This window comes from Chiroxiphia lanceolata, chromosome 26 (genome assembly GCF_009829145.1).
Source record: "Chiroxiphia lanceolata isolate bChiLan1 chromosome 26, bChiLan1.pri, whole genome shotgun sequence".
NCBI classification, from domain to species: Eukaryota; Metazoa; Chordata; class Aves; order Passeriformes; family Pipridae; genus Chiroxiphia; species Chiroxiphia lanceolata.
Window position 1 is genome coordinate 333,763 of NC_045662.1, and position 16,027 is coordinate 349,789.

A 16,027-nucleotide genomic window follows, 5' to 3' on the forward strand; every position below is an offset into this window, starting at 1 on the left:
AGATGTTACATGCTGCATCTGAGCAGCCAGGGAACATCTTCTTGCCTCTTGGATCATCCTTTCCTCAGCACAGGGGATGAGTAAGTGGCACACTTGGTCAAAAAGGGCCACAACCACTGAGCTGCTGACCTCTTAACCCAGCTTCACCTTCCCAAAACTTCTGTCCAGCTGGATGCACAGTTGAAGATTCTCACAGACTCATGACTTTGTGCCAGTGAGTGGTTTTCAGGTACTGAACCTCCAGTATCTCTCCTCTGAGCATCTCTGGAGGATGTCAACCCCCTTGAGTCTGGACCGCTTTTAAAGTGCAAGCTCAGAAAGGAGAGGAACTGAGGTGTGCAGAGACTGTGGTTCTAGGTACAAATCTATGGAGCTATTTGGGGCACTATGTTTCCACTGGTTTCTTAAGGCTGGACAGGCCCAGAAGAGTTGAGTGTGGAGGCCCTTTCAGGGAGCAGCAAAGACCAGCTGCTGCTCCAGGGAAGGGGAGTTGGGAGCCAAATGCACCAGTTGGGTGGGCGGGAGCAGTGACTTCATGAACACAGAGCTAGGATGCTGGAGGATAATTCAGGGTCAGAACTGGTTCCAGAAAGAGGGACCGGGATCAGGCACAGTCAGTGGTCACCCAGCAAGTTGGGTAACAGCAGGGACAGACCCTTGTTTCTTGCTTTCTTCTCAACAGCTCATATTGGCAAAGGAGCTGGCCTTGGACTCAGCCATCTAAACTGCTTGACTGAGCCAGCTGAACTCCAGGAGGGACACATGCTCCAGATCTTGAGTGACTACACCCCAAAGACTGACATACAGTACAAGTTCTGTATTCTTAAGCTACTTTTGTTCAAACTTGTACCATCCACCCAGACCTATTGTGGTATGACTAAGCTTCCAGGTGTGCTTCTCTCCCTCAGCTGGCAACAAAAGTTATCTGATATAGGCTCATTTTCTTTAAGAAGTCCCACTAGCAAGTTTTCAGAAACTTTGGGACTTTAAGATAGTTTCCATTCAAATGGACAGAGGAAGGGAAGGAGTCAAACGGAGGAGAACTGATTCCTGCTTCTCCATACCTTCCAGAAAAAATTACTCTGGTAGAAGTGATTTTCACACAGTTGGGAGCAAGCCTTCCAGCCTTTCTACATGTTACGGAAATCCTATAGTGGAGTAAATCCCATTGGTACTTACCGATTTGAAAGAGCTTAATACTCACCATAGTGCATTACTGCATTGTATCTTGGACTGGGCTTTCTTCGCTGCTCCCTCATACTCCCCATGCCTTATTCAAGGACTCCAGCTTGCAGACGTACAGGTTTTACAATCACAGCATTTCTATTAGGGAAGACAACTTCTCTCACATGTCATCAGTGTGAAGTCATGGTCATCCATGCCCAGAGAATTGTTCTTGGAAGTCAGGGTTAACTTCTGGGTGTAGACCAAAGGACCATATGGAGTCTTGTGGGTCTTGTTCAGCTTGTAAATAAGGGTTGTAAACTTTTTTAAGGGCATATTGAGTCTGAAACGTGATTTGCTAGTAATCACAGGCCAATGCAAAGTCTTAGACTCTTTCTGAAAACAGCAAGCAAGCTTTGAAACTTTAAGTAGACTCTCTGTAGACTTCCAGAGCTAGATTAGACTACAGGCAAGGCAAGGACTACTCAAGTCAGGATAGAGTATCAAGGCTAAGGGGATGTCTGAACAAGGCTAAGGGGATGTCTGAAGCATGGACACAGATGTGTTACTTGCATAGGTAGTTGTCAAATATTGCAAGGTAAGGGATGAACTTCAGTTTGTGATAAAGGTTGAGAAATTCAGTTGTATCACCCTAAGTACCTTTTACCACCTGGGATGCTCCAGCCATGCAGATAAGTTTGGCAGATAGCAAAGCCCTCTGAATAACAGCTGACAGTTGTGGGAAATAACTTCCAGAGCCACATACCATGTTAGAAACCCATATTAGATGACTAAATCCCTTCCTAAGTCAGCTGAGGCATTCAAACTCCAGAGCTGGGAATGGAAAGAAAAAAGCAGGATCAGTAGGGTAATGGGTAAGAAAAGCATCTCCTCAGTTCAGAAACCATATAATGGCACAGTGTGCAATTTCTTCTAACAATTCGGCACGAGCACCAGACCAGGACAAGGAAAACTACAGTATAAAGGGAGTGTGATTCATCATCCCAACATCTGGAATTCTGGAGTACATGTCCAGAAATGTCTCTGGCAACAAATCTTTCAACAGCTCTACCTCAAGAGATGACTCCACCCTTTGGTCCGTAACTCACTTGAACCCAAGGAGCTCCCTATGCTCCTTGTCCTCCTCCCAGGGCCCTCTGACAGTTTGTCACAGACCCAAATGGTCTTTTGATATTAAATCAATCACAAGAACTACAAAATCCTCAGGGTACTTGAACAGTAAAGGTTATTTATTTCTTCAGCAAAGTTTGAGAAACTTGTACTTTCAAAATTTGTTCTGCTTTTTCAATGTGTAAATATTTTCTTTCTAAAACGTTCTTGTTATACTGTTATTCCACCCATGACCATTCTTATTCTTTCTGCTTTCAATAATAATTCACACAAATGTTCATAACATAAGGGTATATATGGATTTTCAGTAATAGAGTTTAAACATGATTGATGTGGGTTTGAAGGCTCTGACCTGATCCAGTCTATTTTAAGATGTAAAATTCAGTTGCCAAAGTGCAAAATACATGTATATGCACAGATAAAACACAGACATTGAAAGAACACAGTTTAGGAAAAATAAATCATTTTAATGTGACAAATATAAGCAGCTTCTTGGGTTTTTTTGACTAATAATGGGAAACAAAGTAGTACAGAAATTAAATTATAAGATGAATGGGAAAATTACTTGTAAAGATCTTATTTCAGACTGAATATTCTATTTCCACATTATTCCAGCTTCCTTTTCATAGTCTGAAAGAGATGCCTTCATACCAGGGTAAGTGTCCAAGAGCAGAGAGAAACAGGGTTGCAGAAGAGGCAGCTTTTCAGTTTCCTCCAACTAAACGTCTTGTTCACTTGTGGTTTGGCTGGGGTTTTGTAGTATGGGTGAAGTCAAAAGTTTATGGTAAGGTCTGCCTTGAGAAAAAGATATTATCTGAATTACTTCTGGCCACTGAAGTAAAATTTAGATGAGAAGTTACTGAGGAAGTAACAGGTTCAGTTTCCTTTAGTGTTTGCTTGTTCATCAGCACCCTTTAATCTGTGCAGTATAAGATAGTGTTTCAATCAGCAAATGAAAAGGAGATGAAATCCCACATGAGTACCTCGTGTCTCTTTAGAATGGGCAATCTGACTTGGCTTGTGGAGAGTATTTTCCTTTCCAAATACTCTTTTTTTCCTGACAGATAAAATCCAGTGTAAGGTTCCAGGCAATCCACGAAGATTTTGGTTGCTGTTTAATTAAATACATCCACAGAGATGAATGAGGCCTAAATAGGAAGATGGACAGCTCTGGTTCAAGGCTGAACTCAACTAATGGAGTATAAAAAGGTAAAGGAGGAATTAATGGAAATAACCAGTTTGTAATATAGCTAAATAACTTGTCCATTACTGTGCCAGGCTCACCAATCGAGAAGTCTCTAATTTTTGATCCCTGACAAGTTCAAACTTTCCAGGTGACATGAAGTGAGAAGTGTTTACTTTGTGTAATAGAGATGATGATATAAAAAATATGTGTGGAACAAAGTAATAAAGCCCATTAATTTTTTGCAATACCTACTGTGAACTCTGTAATAGAGGAGGGTACAAATAGGAAGAATACTCAAGTGGAAAAAGAGGAATTCCGATAAAAGCTTTCAAAAGGGTTAGTATATGGTTTTTCTCATTTTTTTTCTTGTGGTTTCTCACATTGTCCTCCCCACCTAGAAAATGGGGACAGTGTTGCAAACTACACAGGCTTCTTAAAACCTATATTCACTTTAAATGATAAGAGAATATAAGAGTTTTCATGATGATTCCTTTGACTATGAATGAAACACAAACCTTTCACTTCAATGCAGTGAAATTTAGCTTCTTTCAGAGAGGAAGGTGAGGAATCTGACCTTTACTTGTTCTGAGATGCCTGCAAAGTTCATTGTTTTCCAGGCCTCTTTGACAACCTTATTGCTTTATTCTGCCCATCCACTTCTGGAAATGTCACCTCTCAAGTGTGGTGGGAAAGGCACCCACCCATTGTTAGGCTTTGAGTCCTTCAGGGGTTCCATTGAGCAGCCCTGGAGGGATGCTGACCTGAGATGATTCAGGGCTCTAGATCTGGCCCCTGGAGCTCAGGACACCATGGAGTTTCTCCAAGAGCACTGCAGAGTTGGGCTGTGCCTCTAAGGAGACCATGAGAAACATTACCCCAGAGCCAGAGTGTGACTGGCTCACAGTGAGAGGTGACTGCCTCTCCCAGTGAGAGGTGACTGCCTCTCCCAGCCACTGTCTGTAATTAACACCTTCAGAGCTGCACTGAGGTGACCTCAGCTCTGTGTATGACTGGAAAAGGGAAGGATGTTATTGTTAAATGCAAAGCTCAACCTGGCACCCATCCTCTCTGATGTGCACTGTAGAAACATGAACATCTGGAGAGAATTCTTTCCTTTCTCTAACATTTCTGTCAGAGGAATGGTGGTGTTATGTCACTGCAATGTGGTTGGCTCAGCCTGCCTTGCTGTCCTGGCTCAAATGAGATTTTAAAGGCTCTAGGTTGACATTGGTAGGAATAAAAATAAAGACAATACTGCATCATGACCACAACATATTGAATCCAATGTAAAATCAAATACAGAGAGACAGATGTGTTTCCAAATACAAAATAACCCCAAACAGCTAAACCTCAAAACAAACCAAAAACCACAAGAGGGAAAAAAGGAGAAAATACTTCATTGTAAAAGGAAAGTCACAACAGTACTTGGATAGAATGATACATATTGCAGTTGTAATAATAACATATAAATAACAAAAATTCATCTATGGATGCAGTTCTTCAAAGGATTAACGGGACTCTTTGGCTTTCTTTTTTCCCCTTTTTTCCTCAGAGTAGTTTTAAAGCAATCACATTGCATAGTGGGTTTTCCCTGCCTGTAGTATGGACGTGGCCTTCTGCACATGAATACCAGAACAGAGATGCTGAGCCCTAATTTCTGCCTCTTTTGGAGGGCTCTTTGGATACAAAATGAATCTGCACTGGCAAAGCTATTGACAAGGGTGACATTATTTGAAGGGTGACATGCCTGAGCATTTGTGCTGATTGTCCTCTAGGGATGTGGCTGATCAGATAGAGATCAGAAACTGCCTGCAAGAGGATTTACTCAACATTTTGAGACTGGAGCTATGTCTAGGCTTGCCTTTCACCAACCTTGACTGCTGCTACCTGAGACTGGAGAGCTTAGTTCAGCACTGTAGTCACGACCTACAATGTGTGGAGTGGGACCCAGAGAGGTTTGTGAACTCCTTTGCTGCTCAGGGAGAAGTTTCTCCTTGTTTTCCCTCCTTGACAACAACACTGACATCAGTAAAGCTGATTTCTGCTCAGAACTTCTGCTGGAGATTCTTGGGCTTGAAACCTGACAGTGTCCTGAGCTGCACCATGAGAAGCAAAGTCTATGGAGGGAAGTGTTTGTCCCCTTTCAGGCAGCACTGATGAGATGGGCTCTGCAATAGTCCCTCCAGTTTGGGGTCCTCCAGTATGAGAAAGGTGTTCATAAACTTGGATGAGTCTATGGAGGTGACCAAGATAGCCGAGATGCTGGAAGAACACAGTGTATTTGGTGAGACATGGGGAATGGGGGAGTTTCTTGGAGACCAGAAGGCTTAGTGTACCTTATGACACACTCCAGTACCAATGGAGAGGCTACTGAGAAGGCAAACACAGGCCCTTCAGAGGTACGTACAGGAGGATGAGGCAATGATCACAGATCGAGAAAGCAGAGGTTCTAAGTGATTTTCAAGAAAAGTAAAAATGGCTCTGACCAGAACTGTGCATTGACAGTGGTCTGTGGAAGTTCATATTTCAGGGCTTGCAAGATGTACCTGGGCTAAGGCCTGAGCAACCCAGTCTGCGCTGAGGGTTGATCCTGACTTGAGCACGAGGTTGTAACAGTTGGCTGCTAAGGCCCCTCCATACCTGCATGAGTCTGAAACCCCAGGGTTTCCCGACCTTTTGCAGACAGGTGGTTTAAAGGCCAATGTCAAATGTACCAGGCACCATGGGGAAGGAGATCCCTGTGCCCACTGCAGACCCTGTGCCAGGGGAATCTCTGGGGCCATTAGGGCTCCTTTACAAAGTGCTGATGGGGAGGGGGTGTTGACACACTTTCACCCATCTCCCAGTGTATCCCATGGAAGAGCACTTTGGATTTTCCTCATTTCTTGTATCTTTACCAGACAGGCGGCTCTGTGATCACTCCCTTGCTAATCCCCCTCCCCAACATTTTCACTGACACTGTGCCAGCCCTTGCTGGTTGTGGTGTTAAATATCTATATGTAAATACACAGTTCTGTATAAATATATAACATATTTATACAAATGCTTTCAGGTTTTACACAATTGTAACATGAGCTTCTATTTGCTTTTTATTTTCCTACTGACAAGTTGTAGAAGCTTCTTAAAAACAGAATTTCAAATAAAACTTCTAATTTATATGAATGCTGTAGGCTGTGATAGTAGTAGGAAAAAGTAGGAAGGAAATACCTACAGGTGTGATTATCTGATGTATATCAGGTTTTACTTAACTTGCAAAGAGGGTGAGTAAAGAGCAAAATAAGGAGCAAATAAGCCAACATTCCAGGTGCAGAAAGCAAGGAAAGGTAAGTTGTTGCTTTACTTTCATCCTACACAGCAGAAACCCTGTTCTACAAGAGAGCTGAGTAAAAAGTTACTGAGAAAATACTGAAGAGTCTTCAATTTGGATGGGGATAAGCAGGGTGGTCCCTTCAAATAATCAATCAGGGGCCCCAATGGATTTACACACGTGGAAATGATGTATTCATAAGCGACTCTCTGGCACATTTCCTTCTTACATCCTCAGGCTATGTTTTTGTAATGCAAAGAAGAACAAGGAGCATCAGCTCCTAGCCAGGAACAAAAGGACATATCTGTGTTTAACTGCTCTTTCAAAGACTGGGGAAGCAGAAAAAATGTTAAAGGCCAACCTGCCTGCCTGAGGAATAATCCAGTTCTTAAATCTCTATCAATGTAGATGGGTCTATTAGTCTGTGCTTTCTGTAAAAATACTTGGAGTTGAAAGCTGATGCAGTTTGGGAGGATACCTGGTCAGCAGGTATTCAGCATTAAAGAGGGCTGGGGTTGGGTGAAGGGAAACAGATAAAAGGAAATTAAGGAAACAATAAATTTCTGGACACTCTAGCACTGATGAGGAGATATCTGAGAAAACAAAGTTTACTAGAGCTCACCCTGGACGTCCCCTGATGAAACCTGAAAACTGCTGTGACAACTATTGGACCTGTGCTGGATGCATGTTAACGTGGTCTGCCCCCTCTCACCCCACTGGAAATCCACACCCTTGAGAATGAACATTTACTCTTTGTGCAGAACACATCAGAGAAGGCTGGTATGTAATGTTGAGAGGATATAATCTGTTGGACCTGGTGATATAGCACTGGTCTTTGAAAGTCTGACTTGTTCAGGCCTTGGTAAGACATGCAGCTGCAGTAGGTTTTTGGTCTGGCAAAATAAGAACACGAATACCAAAAGGTATTTAAAAAGAGCAACTCTGTTCAGTGTCTGAGGATGGGACATAATGAGTCTTCACTCAGACTGCATAGTTCGGAAGGAAAAATACATGCCTGTAGGAAATTTCTGCTTGAGTGGTACATCCAGTGGTACATCCAAATACATCAGACAGAAATCCATCCCCAGACTTCAGTGCCTTGAAAGACAAAAAAGCAGCACTGTGGGCTCCTGCAATTGGTAAATTACAGAGGCTAGGAGATGACAGGGAGTATGTACATTTGTTCTTGCAAGGAGATTTAGCCAATAGGAGTAGAGATTCTTCTCTGTTGTGGCAGCCCTGTTAGAATCATATAATAGATATTAGGATTTAAAATTACCGATATCAGGTTTTTACACTTAAAATTTTGGAGGAAAATACATCATCCCAGATCCACCAATCTGAAAGAGGCAAGACTGCCACGGATCTATGTCCCCAGGGCTACCCAGTAGAGAGGCTCGAGATATATTCCTAGCAGGCACACACACAAATAAACCCATATAGACTACGTGGGTACATATATCTATACATACATTCATGGTTGGGCAGACAGATCCCAGACAGACACTCAGAACATTCACACAAACACAGGCAGCATCAATGGCCTCATCTTGCTCCCCTCTCCAGCTGGACAGAACAGAAGTGCACTGGTGAGAATAAAGAGATATACAACAATGTACGAGGTGGATCCCTTCAGTAGCTGGGCTCAGACACTTTCTGCCCAGTAGCTGACCCCTGGGTTCCAGTCTCTGACCAGGACTGACCAGGTCCCAGTAACTACATTGCTGTGCTCTCACCCCTGGAGACCCTCTCTCACACTCAGCCCATAGCTAATCCCCCTGTGCTCTCATACCACGAACTGCCCTTAAAGACCCTCTCACCTCCTCCTTCCCAGACCACTTAATCTGCTCACCAGCTCATCTGGTTGATTTTCCATAGCTGTTACACTTTCACTTGCACACCTGCACTTCACTCCGTTCACTACCCCAGGGATGCACAGACCTTCTGAGCCATGGTCTGGCTCTGGGTGCCACACTCACATCCTCATAAACACATGTGCATACTGAGTAGGGAGCTCTCACCCAGTAGAGAGTCAGTAAGGACTTTTTGAAGAAGACAGGATAGACTGTGCTGATCAGGGCAGGACATGGCCAGAAAAGTCAACTATTTACATGATGAGCTAGTTTTTATCCCCTTCCCCCTCTATTTTTCCAACATTGTTCCCCCCCAAATCACCTAGACCCCATCATTTTTCTGCCTTTTTTTCCTCCCCTAAGTATGCCTTAAGAAGTCCTGTATGATCTCAAGCTGCTTTTCCTCTGCATCATAATGTGTCCCAGCCTTAGGTAGCAGCACCCCTTAAGTCCCAAAGGTGATCTGGGAAGTTGATGGGTGTCATGCCCGGACACTGGGGCTGATGGCTTTGCTGAGACATAGCACTCCTTCCTCAGGAGTCCTTGATTTTGGTTCCCACTAACATGGTTTGTATCTGTGCTCCTCTGGGCTTTATTGGTTTGATGGCCCCTATGATGGGCCCAGGTCCAGCCCAGCAGGATATCTGGGCTCCCTTCCTGCCACTGTCTCTTTCAGCTGCTTTGTATGTGATCAGAGGAGCTTTATCACACACTATAACACAAAACTGTCACAGTCTATCACCCCATGGCTCCTCCTCTACAACACATCTTCTTATGTCTATACTAATGTTTGCAATTCATCATGGCTAGGCTTCGTGAACTAGAGAAGGACAAGCAGTAAATTGAAGGCTATAGGGACAAATGTCAGAGGGAACCAACACTACACATTCATCATCCTCCCTTACTCTTCTTTAGGCAGGTTGAACATGACATTCTCTGGTTATAACCTCACTGTCCAGGAACTTTGCAGGGCTTCTTTTCCTGACCAGATCTCACCTAGTACAAAGGTCCCAGGTCCACATTACAGTGATACAAATGGTTTATGTTATTCTAGAACCTAATTTTGTGAAATAGAAAAGTGGATTCTTGATTTGAGGCCTTGTTCAGTAATAATGTTTTGTAAATGTTCAGAGTGATTTTTGAGGAAATTTTTTTCTTATGAAGAAACTCACAATGGCAGGAAAAACCCCACAAAGAATGAGGTACACACTGGCCCTTCTGTTGAATTATTGCAACTCCAATGTGGAAGAATTAACAGCAATAAATTACTTAAAAGGTCTGATATACATCTCTGTTCACCAGCTCTCTTTTAATAGTCTGGTATGTATATACATGTTAATGAGAAAAATCTGTTTAATATGCGTTATCATGAAAAAAACAGTGCTATATAACTGTTAATTCCTTTCCTTCCAGCTCAACAGGAATAGTTCCAAGGGAATGGCTAATTCAGCCAATATGAGGGAAAATCATGACTACTATCCTAAGACTGAGCACATAATTGTGCTGATTAAATTCTCATGATGTTAAATGATTTCTTTAGTAAAGATCTGATTTTATACTACAAAGCTTTAAAAACATAAATATTGGATAGTTTATCAACAGTTGGTCTGAGGTAATTGTAGGAGACCATTCTCCTTTACAACAGGGAGAAACAGACCTCCAAGGTACAATTTCAGAAGCAGCAGGAAGTCTGGAAAATTCAAATGAATTCCATCCTTAAAGTGTTTTTTCCTCTCTGCTGACCAAATAGGGGAATTGATTTTAAGGCTCACCAGCATTTTCACGTCATCAGATGACTACAGACGAGTAGCAATCTGTGCTTGCTAAGAAGCTCTAATCTCAGCTCATAAACAGAACTATAAAGCCTCGATCAAAGCAACTGCAAAGTCATCTCCATTGAGTTTGTGCTGCTGCTCACCTTCCTAGAGGGTTCAGAGTAACAAATACTTCTAAGATTCACTCACCTCACCCTACTCTGGGTATGCTCTGGGTATTTCTCCTGAATATCTTCCATTGTTGTGGTCACAGGAACTTCAGTGAAAGCAATGTCACCCTTAAAGGCAACAAGGGTTACAGCTACCCCAAAGTGTGGATGATGTAGAACACGGCTAGAAAGCACAGATGTGTGGCTCTGGGTCTTACTTTGCCTTGTGAAATGGTGCTATTTTATGGTGTATTATTACAATACATGAATAAGTTACACGGACCCAACTAGCTTCTTGAGGGGTGCTGAGGCAAATCCCTTTATTTAATTCAAACAACACCTTTTATATGCATGTCAAAGTAACATGTGACTTTCTTGACCAATTACCATGGGGTATCTTACTGCCCATGTGCCTGGGAGTACATAGGAACTACACCTTGCAGGGTGCTGTTCGGCACCCTTTCCCGAAACCCGACTCTTACACTATTTCCTACAACAGCACTTCGATCTCTTTGTTGCACAGACTGTAGGTCAGAGGATTCAGAGTGGGAGTCCCCAGAGCACACACAGTGCTCACTGTTTTCATTTTCTTCCCTAAGTAGTGTTAGTTAGCTGGAGATGGGTGTGGATGACAGTGGAGTAAAACAAGTCACCGGCAGCAGGTGTGAGGGGCAGGTGGAGAAGGGGTCTTGAGGGAATTGACGGCACCGATTCCTCAGGCTCTGAACATTCAAGGGATGCAGGTCCCCTTGCTCATCATGGTTACGTAGTGAAGGGGCTGGTAAATGACCAGGTACAGGTCATAAGACGTGACTGTTAATAGCATAAGTTCTGTAGAGCCTGAGAAAGTAAAGGAGTAGGGCTGTGCTGTACAGACCTCAAAGGAGATGCTGTTCTTGCCCAGGATCAGGTTCTCTGACATCTTGGGCAGAACTGAGGAGGCACCTACCAAGTCAAGGATGGCCAGGTTGGAGATGAAAAAGTACATAGGGGTGTGAAGTTGTGAGTGGGCAATGGTAGCTATAAGGCCAAGGGAGTTGGTGAGGTACACCAATATATTGTAATATAGAGACTCTGGAGGTGAGGGTTGTCAAAAACACTGTGAAAGATGAATTCAGAGACCTTGCTGAGATTCTGTGGATGCATTTGCTTGGTACCCCCTACATAGGAATAAAAATAAAGACATTACTGCATCCTGGGCATAACATATTCAATTCAATGTGTTGGAGGGAGGCTGAGGTGTGTAATATGGCAAATAGACACCGAGGCAAATCTGGCTGATCAACAGCATTGGCCTGAGACATCCATACTGAGAGATAAGGAGGTGAGCTGGTGTGGAGCAGAAGCAGATTTGTGGCAGGGCTGCTGAGCACTGAGCTCTTAACTGCAGCACTGTTTTCATAGAACACTGCTTGCTAGGGGAACGGTCATCATACCCTAGTATGTCATAAGAGAGCAGAATCACCACTAAGTGGTGAAATTCAGCATCTGTCATGGGCCTAGAAGATGATCTACTCCATCTTGTTATCTAGAGAGAAACGAGGACCTTGAAGAGCCTGTTTTCTTCACTGCCTGTAGAAGGAGGCATGTTACCTGGTCCAAACACTGACATTAACATCACAGAGATTTGGATTGAGATACTTACTGCCCATCTTCACAGGCAGCATCCAGTTTCCTCAACATAACCACTGAATTTCATTTTGGATCCTCCAGGGTGTCCTCCTCAGCCTCCAGCTGCAGCTCTAGCGAGGTGCTGGTTTCCCTTAGGTCTGAGACACTTCAAGCTGTCCTACACTGATAACTCACACATCCTAGAGCATCCAAGCAACACCAGATGCCTTCCCATACATGTCCAAGTTGGCTCTAGTCACTACGACCTGTGAAGTGATTCATCTTTCTGATGACTCATCCTCTGAACACTGAGATGAAGACTGTGCCCCTGGTCGGGGTTATTTCGTGTGTTACACAGAGTCAGACAGAAGTTTTGCTGCTGCCTTGTTCAAGGTACTTTCGCGGTTTTTCACTGCTCTTCCTTTTCCTTTTGGACTGCAGTAAAATGTTGATCGTTTGGACATCTTTGGTCATCATGATTTTTTCTGTCAGTGTTTTGAACTGTCAGTGTGGCACACAAAAACTGTGAGATGGTTTAAGCTAAATATTGTGTCTTCCAGGTGCTGGATGTCAGTATTGACGATGTATTGAGGTTGATTGTGTGTTTCTAAACTGCATAAGAGCACAATTGAAGCATATACTCATTTAGTGAAGATACAACATTTAGGGTTCTTAGAGAATAACAAGTTTTGGCTGGTTTTCCTTGGCAACAGAATTACTAAGGAAGAATATGCATTACAATTCTATTTCTGAGCAAAAACTGCCTTAAGGCCACAAAACTTGAGGTGTTCATATCTAAACATTTCTGATTTTCAGTCGAGTCCAAAGGATCCATCAATGGCTGGTTGAAGCTGATACCTTCTTCATAGCAATAGATGGGAAAGATCATGGGAAATAATGAAGACAAATATTGAAATCCAGATCTTTTAGCTGTGAAAATAAAGTAGAAAAGGAGAAACAAAAGTGAAGGAGTGAAATGAAAGCAGTGCAAATGGGGTGGAAACAAAGTTTCTGCACTCAGTGACCAAATCTTTTAATTTCTCAGAATTGGCTTCTCATCCATACAAGAGAGGTTGACTAAACTTAAGTGAAACACAGCTATAGAATAGCTACTCAGAAATCTTTTCAGGTTGGTGATGGATACAAATTTAATTCCAGTAATTCCAATCAAATCTGATTTTTATCTGTTTGGTTCTTTTTTCCTACTGCAAGAAATGAACAGTCTCCTAGGTGTAGAGATAGGAGGCAGAGTTTTAGCTGTGTTTATTCCACACCACCCACGTCACAACAGGGATGTGGTTTTCAGCAGGAAAAGCCAAGAGCCAGAACCCAGGAGTTTGCCGTTTTGGCTGGCTTGCCCCAGCGGAGGGACTGCTGCCCATCGACTCTGGCAGATTCGGTCCCTCTGCTGGTCCTCCCTCCTGTTTTCCACATGACTACAGACCTTTTCTGTGCTGCTGAACTGGCAGCCCCAGTGGAGCACAGCCAGGGGAAGCCATAACTGTTGCTGGAGATGGGAAGACACAACTGCTGCTGCTGCTGCTGCCATCGGAGTCGGCATTTCAGCAGCAGAACTCTTTATTCTGGATGAACTATCTCTCCAGGTTTTGTTTTTTCTTCCTGTCTCTCCTTTGTTTCTGGGCTGGAAAACATAAACAGGCTGGAAAAAACCACACTGGGCACTCTCTTCCGGGAGTGTTTTTGTTTGGTTGGTGGTGGATAACCTTTTTGTGGGTAAACCATTCCCTCTTTTGTACAATCTTTTATTATTGTTGTTATGATTCTTGTGGTTTCCTCAGTAAATTGTGATTCCAACTTATAATCTCTCTGAGTATTTTTCCTCTGCTATGGAAAGGGGGCAGCTTGAGTGGGGTTAATTTCCCCCCTGGGTTTTTAAACCAGCACAACCATTAATTGTATTGCTTTTTGTAGGCTCATGAAAGAAAGAAAGTAGGAAGCAAGGAAGGATGGAAGTGGAAGAGGAGGGGGAAAAAGGCAAGGGAAAGGGGCTGTTACAACCCACCCCAGAGGGCAAGGGGAACTCAGGTTCTTGTTAATAGATCCCTTGGGGTGGATTAGAGTGAAGTAACACTGAATGGTTGGTGTTTCTAAATATATATATATATATATATATATACTGGGGGGTTGTTTTAGAAAAAATTGGCTGCAAAGGAAAGCAGATTTTGGTTATAGTTATCTATAGTAATACAGCAAGATAAAAGCATAAAAATAACACTTAAGAAAATGTGTAATGGAAAAGAAAGAAAGAGAAAGAAAGGATAAGAGTAGAAAGATCTCACCACCCAAGGATGCTGCGACAAGGCTTCATCGTTGCAATTTTGATGGCACAGTGATGAAGGTGATGGTCACAGTCTTGACCCATTGGGGATGGGGGAAGCCCATGAAGCACAAAATTCTGTGGGTTAATACACGCTCAGATTTTGGTGGAGCACCCAGGTACCTCCCTTGGCAGGGCAGGGGGGAATTTTACACTGTCTGATGTAACGCTGTGGATCATGTTAAGTCCTCTGGTGAAAGCCCCAGAAATAAGTTGGGGGTGCTTCAGGGGTCTTCGATGGTTCTTCGAAGACATGACAGCTGTCTCACATCAGCATAGTTGAGCCAATTATGCCCCATCAGAAGTGATGAATAATGTGAATGTCCCAATACATTCCCCAGGGTGGGGGCAGTTTTTCAACTGAGCCCGTTGTGAAAGGGATGACAATCGGCCTGGTAAAATGCGCTATCCTGCCTCTGCAGGGTCTGCTTCTTGTGAGCCTTCTCCCTTACCTGGCTCAAAACCTAGCCTCCAGTGCTGGCTGCTCACCCCCTCTGTCTTACACAGAGCAGAGGTTTCGCCACCATGCACAAAACACTGTCCTCTTTCCCTTTGCAAACCCGGCCCCAGTAAAACACCCCTCACATGGCTGGTTGTTTTGAGTCATTTGAACCTCTCACAGGAGTAAATGATTCAAAGATGACAAGTAGTCACTTAAGACTGAAGATTGAAATGTGAGCAGCTGGAGTTGAATGAAATTTCTACAAGAGACAGCATGGCCCCTAAAGGCACCCAGTCAAATTAAACAAAGGCAGGAGGCTTTATCAGACTAATTCTGTCCTTGGAGTCACATATCCCTTGATGTTCCCAGATATTTCTTAGAGCTTTTAGGTTAAAAATTGATCACCAGCTGGCTCGGGATGCACAGTTCATAGAGTTAGACATGTAAGACATGACATGCCTACGCCTGAAGGAGTCTCTCCTGTCCCACTTTACAGGCAAGGGAGGGAAAACTGCCATTCGGAATAGCATTTCAACTGCTACTGCAAGTGTGTAATTGGTTGGGGACATCCCCTTGCCCTCAGAGGGAGCATAGTTCTGAACCACCATCCCTGACCTGCCTAAAATCAGCTGAAATCAATCCCACCCACAGGGGAATTAGGGCTTTCAAGAGACTCTTCTTAAACCTGGAGTGAGTCATGTGTGGTGGTTTGGGCTAGGCCTTCCTTGGTGACCAGTTTGCAACCAAGGAAGGGTTCAGATCTACCCAGTATTCCCTACGATTTTTACGTAAGCCAGACTATAAGAAGAAAGGAGGAGAGGCCTTTGCTCTCTTTCCTTCCGGCGGCTTGGAGGTGCAGGTTCCCTGCTGTTGAGTCTGCCGTGTTGGGGAGCGAGGCCTGGTAAGACCTTGTCGACCTTGGGAGGCGGAGGTTGCCGGTGATCGTCCCGGAGCGACTCTCGGTTGTCCCAAGGAGAGTGGTGGGATATTTCTTTGCTAACTCTTTAGTTCCTAGATCTCGGTCTACTGATTGAGATATATATATATTTTATTTTGGTTTTGTTCCCTTTC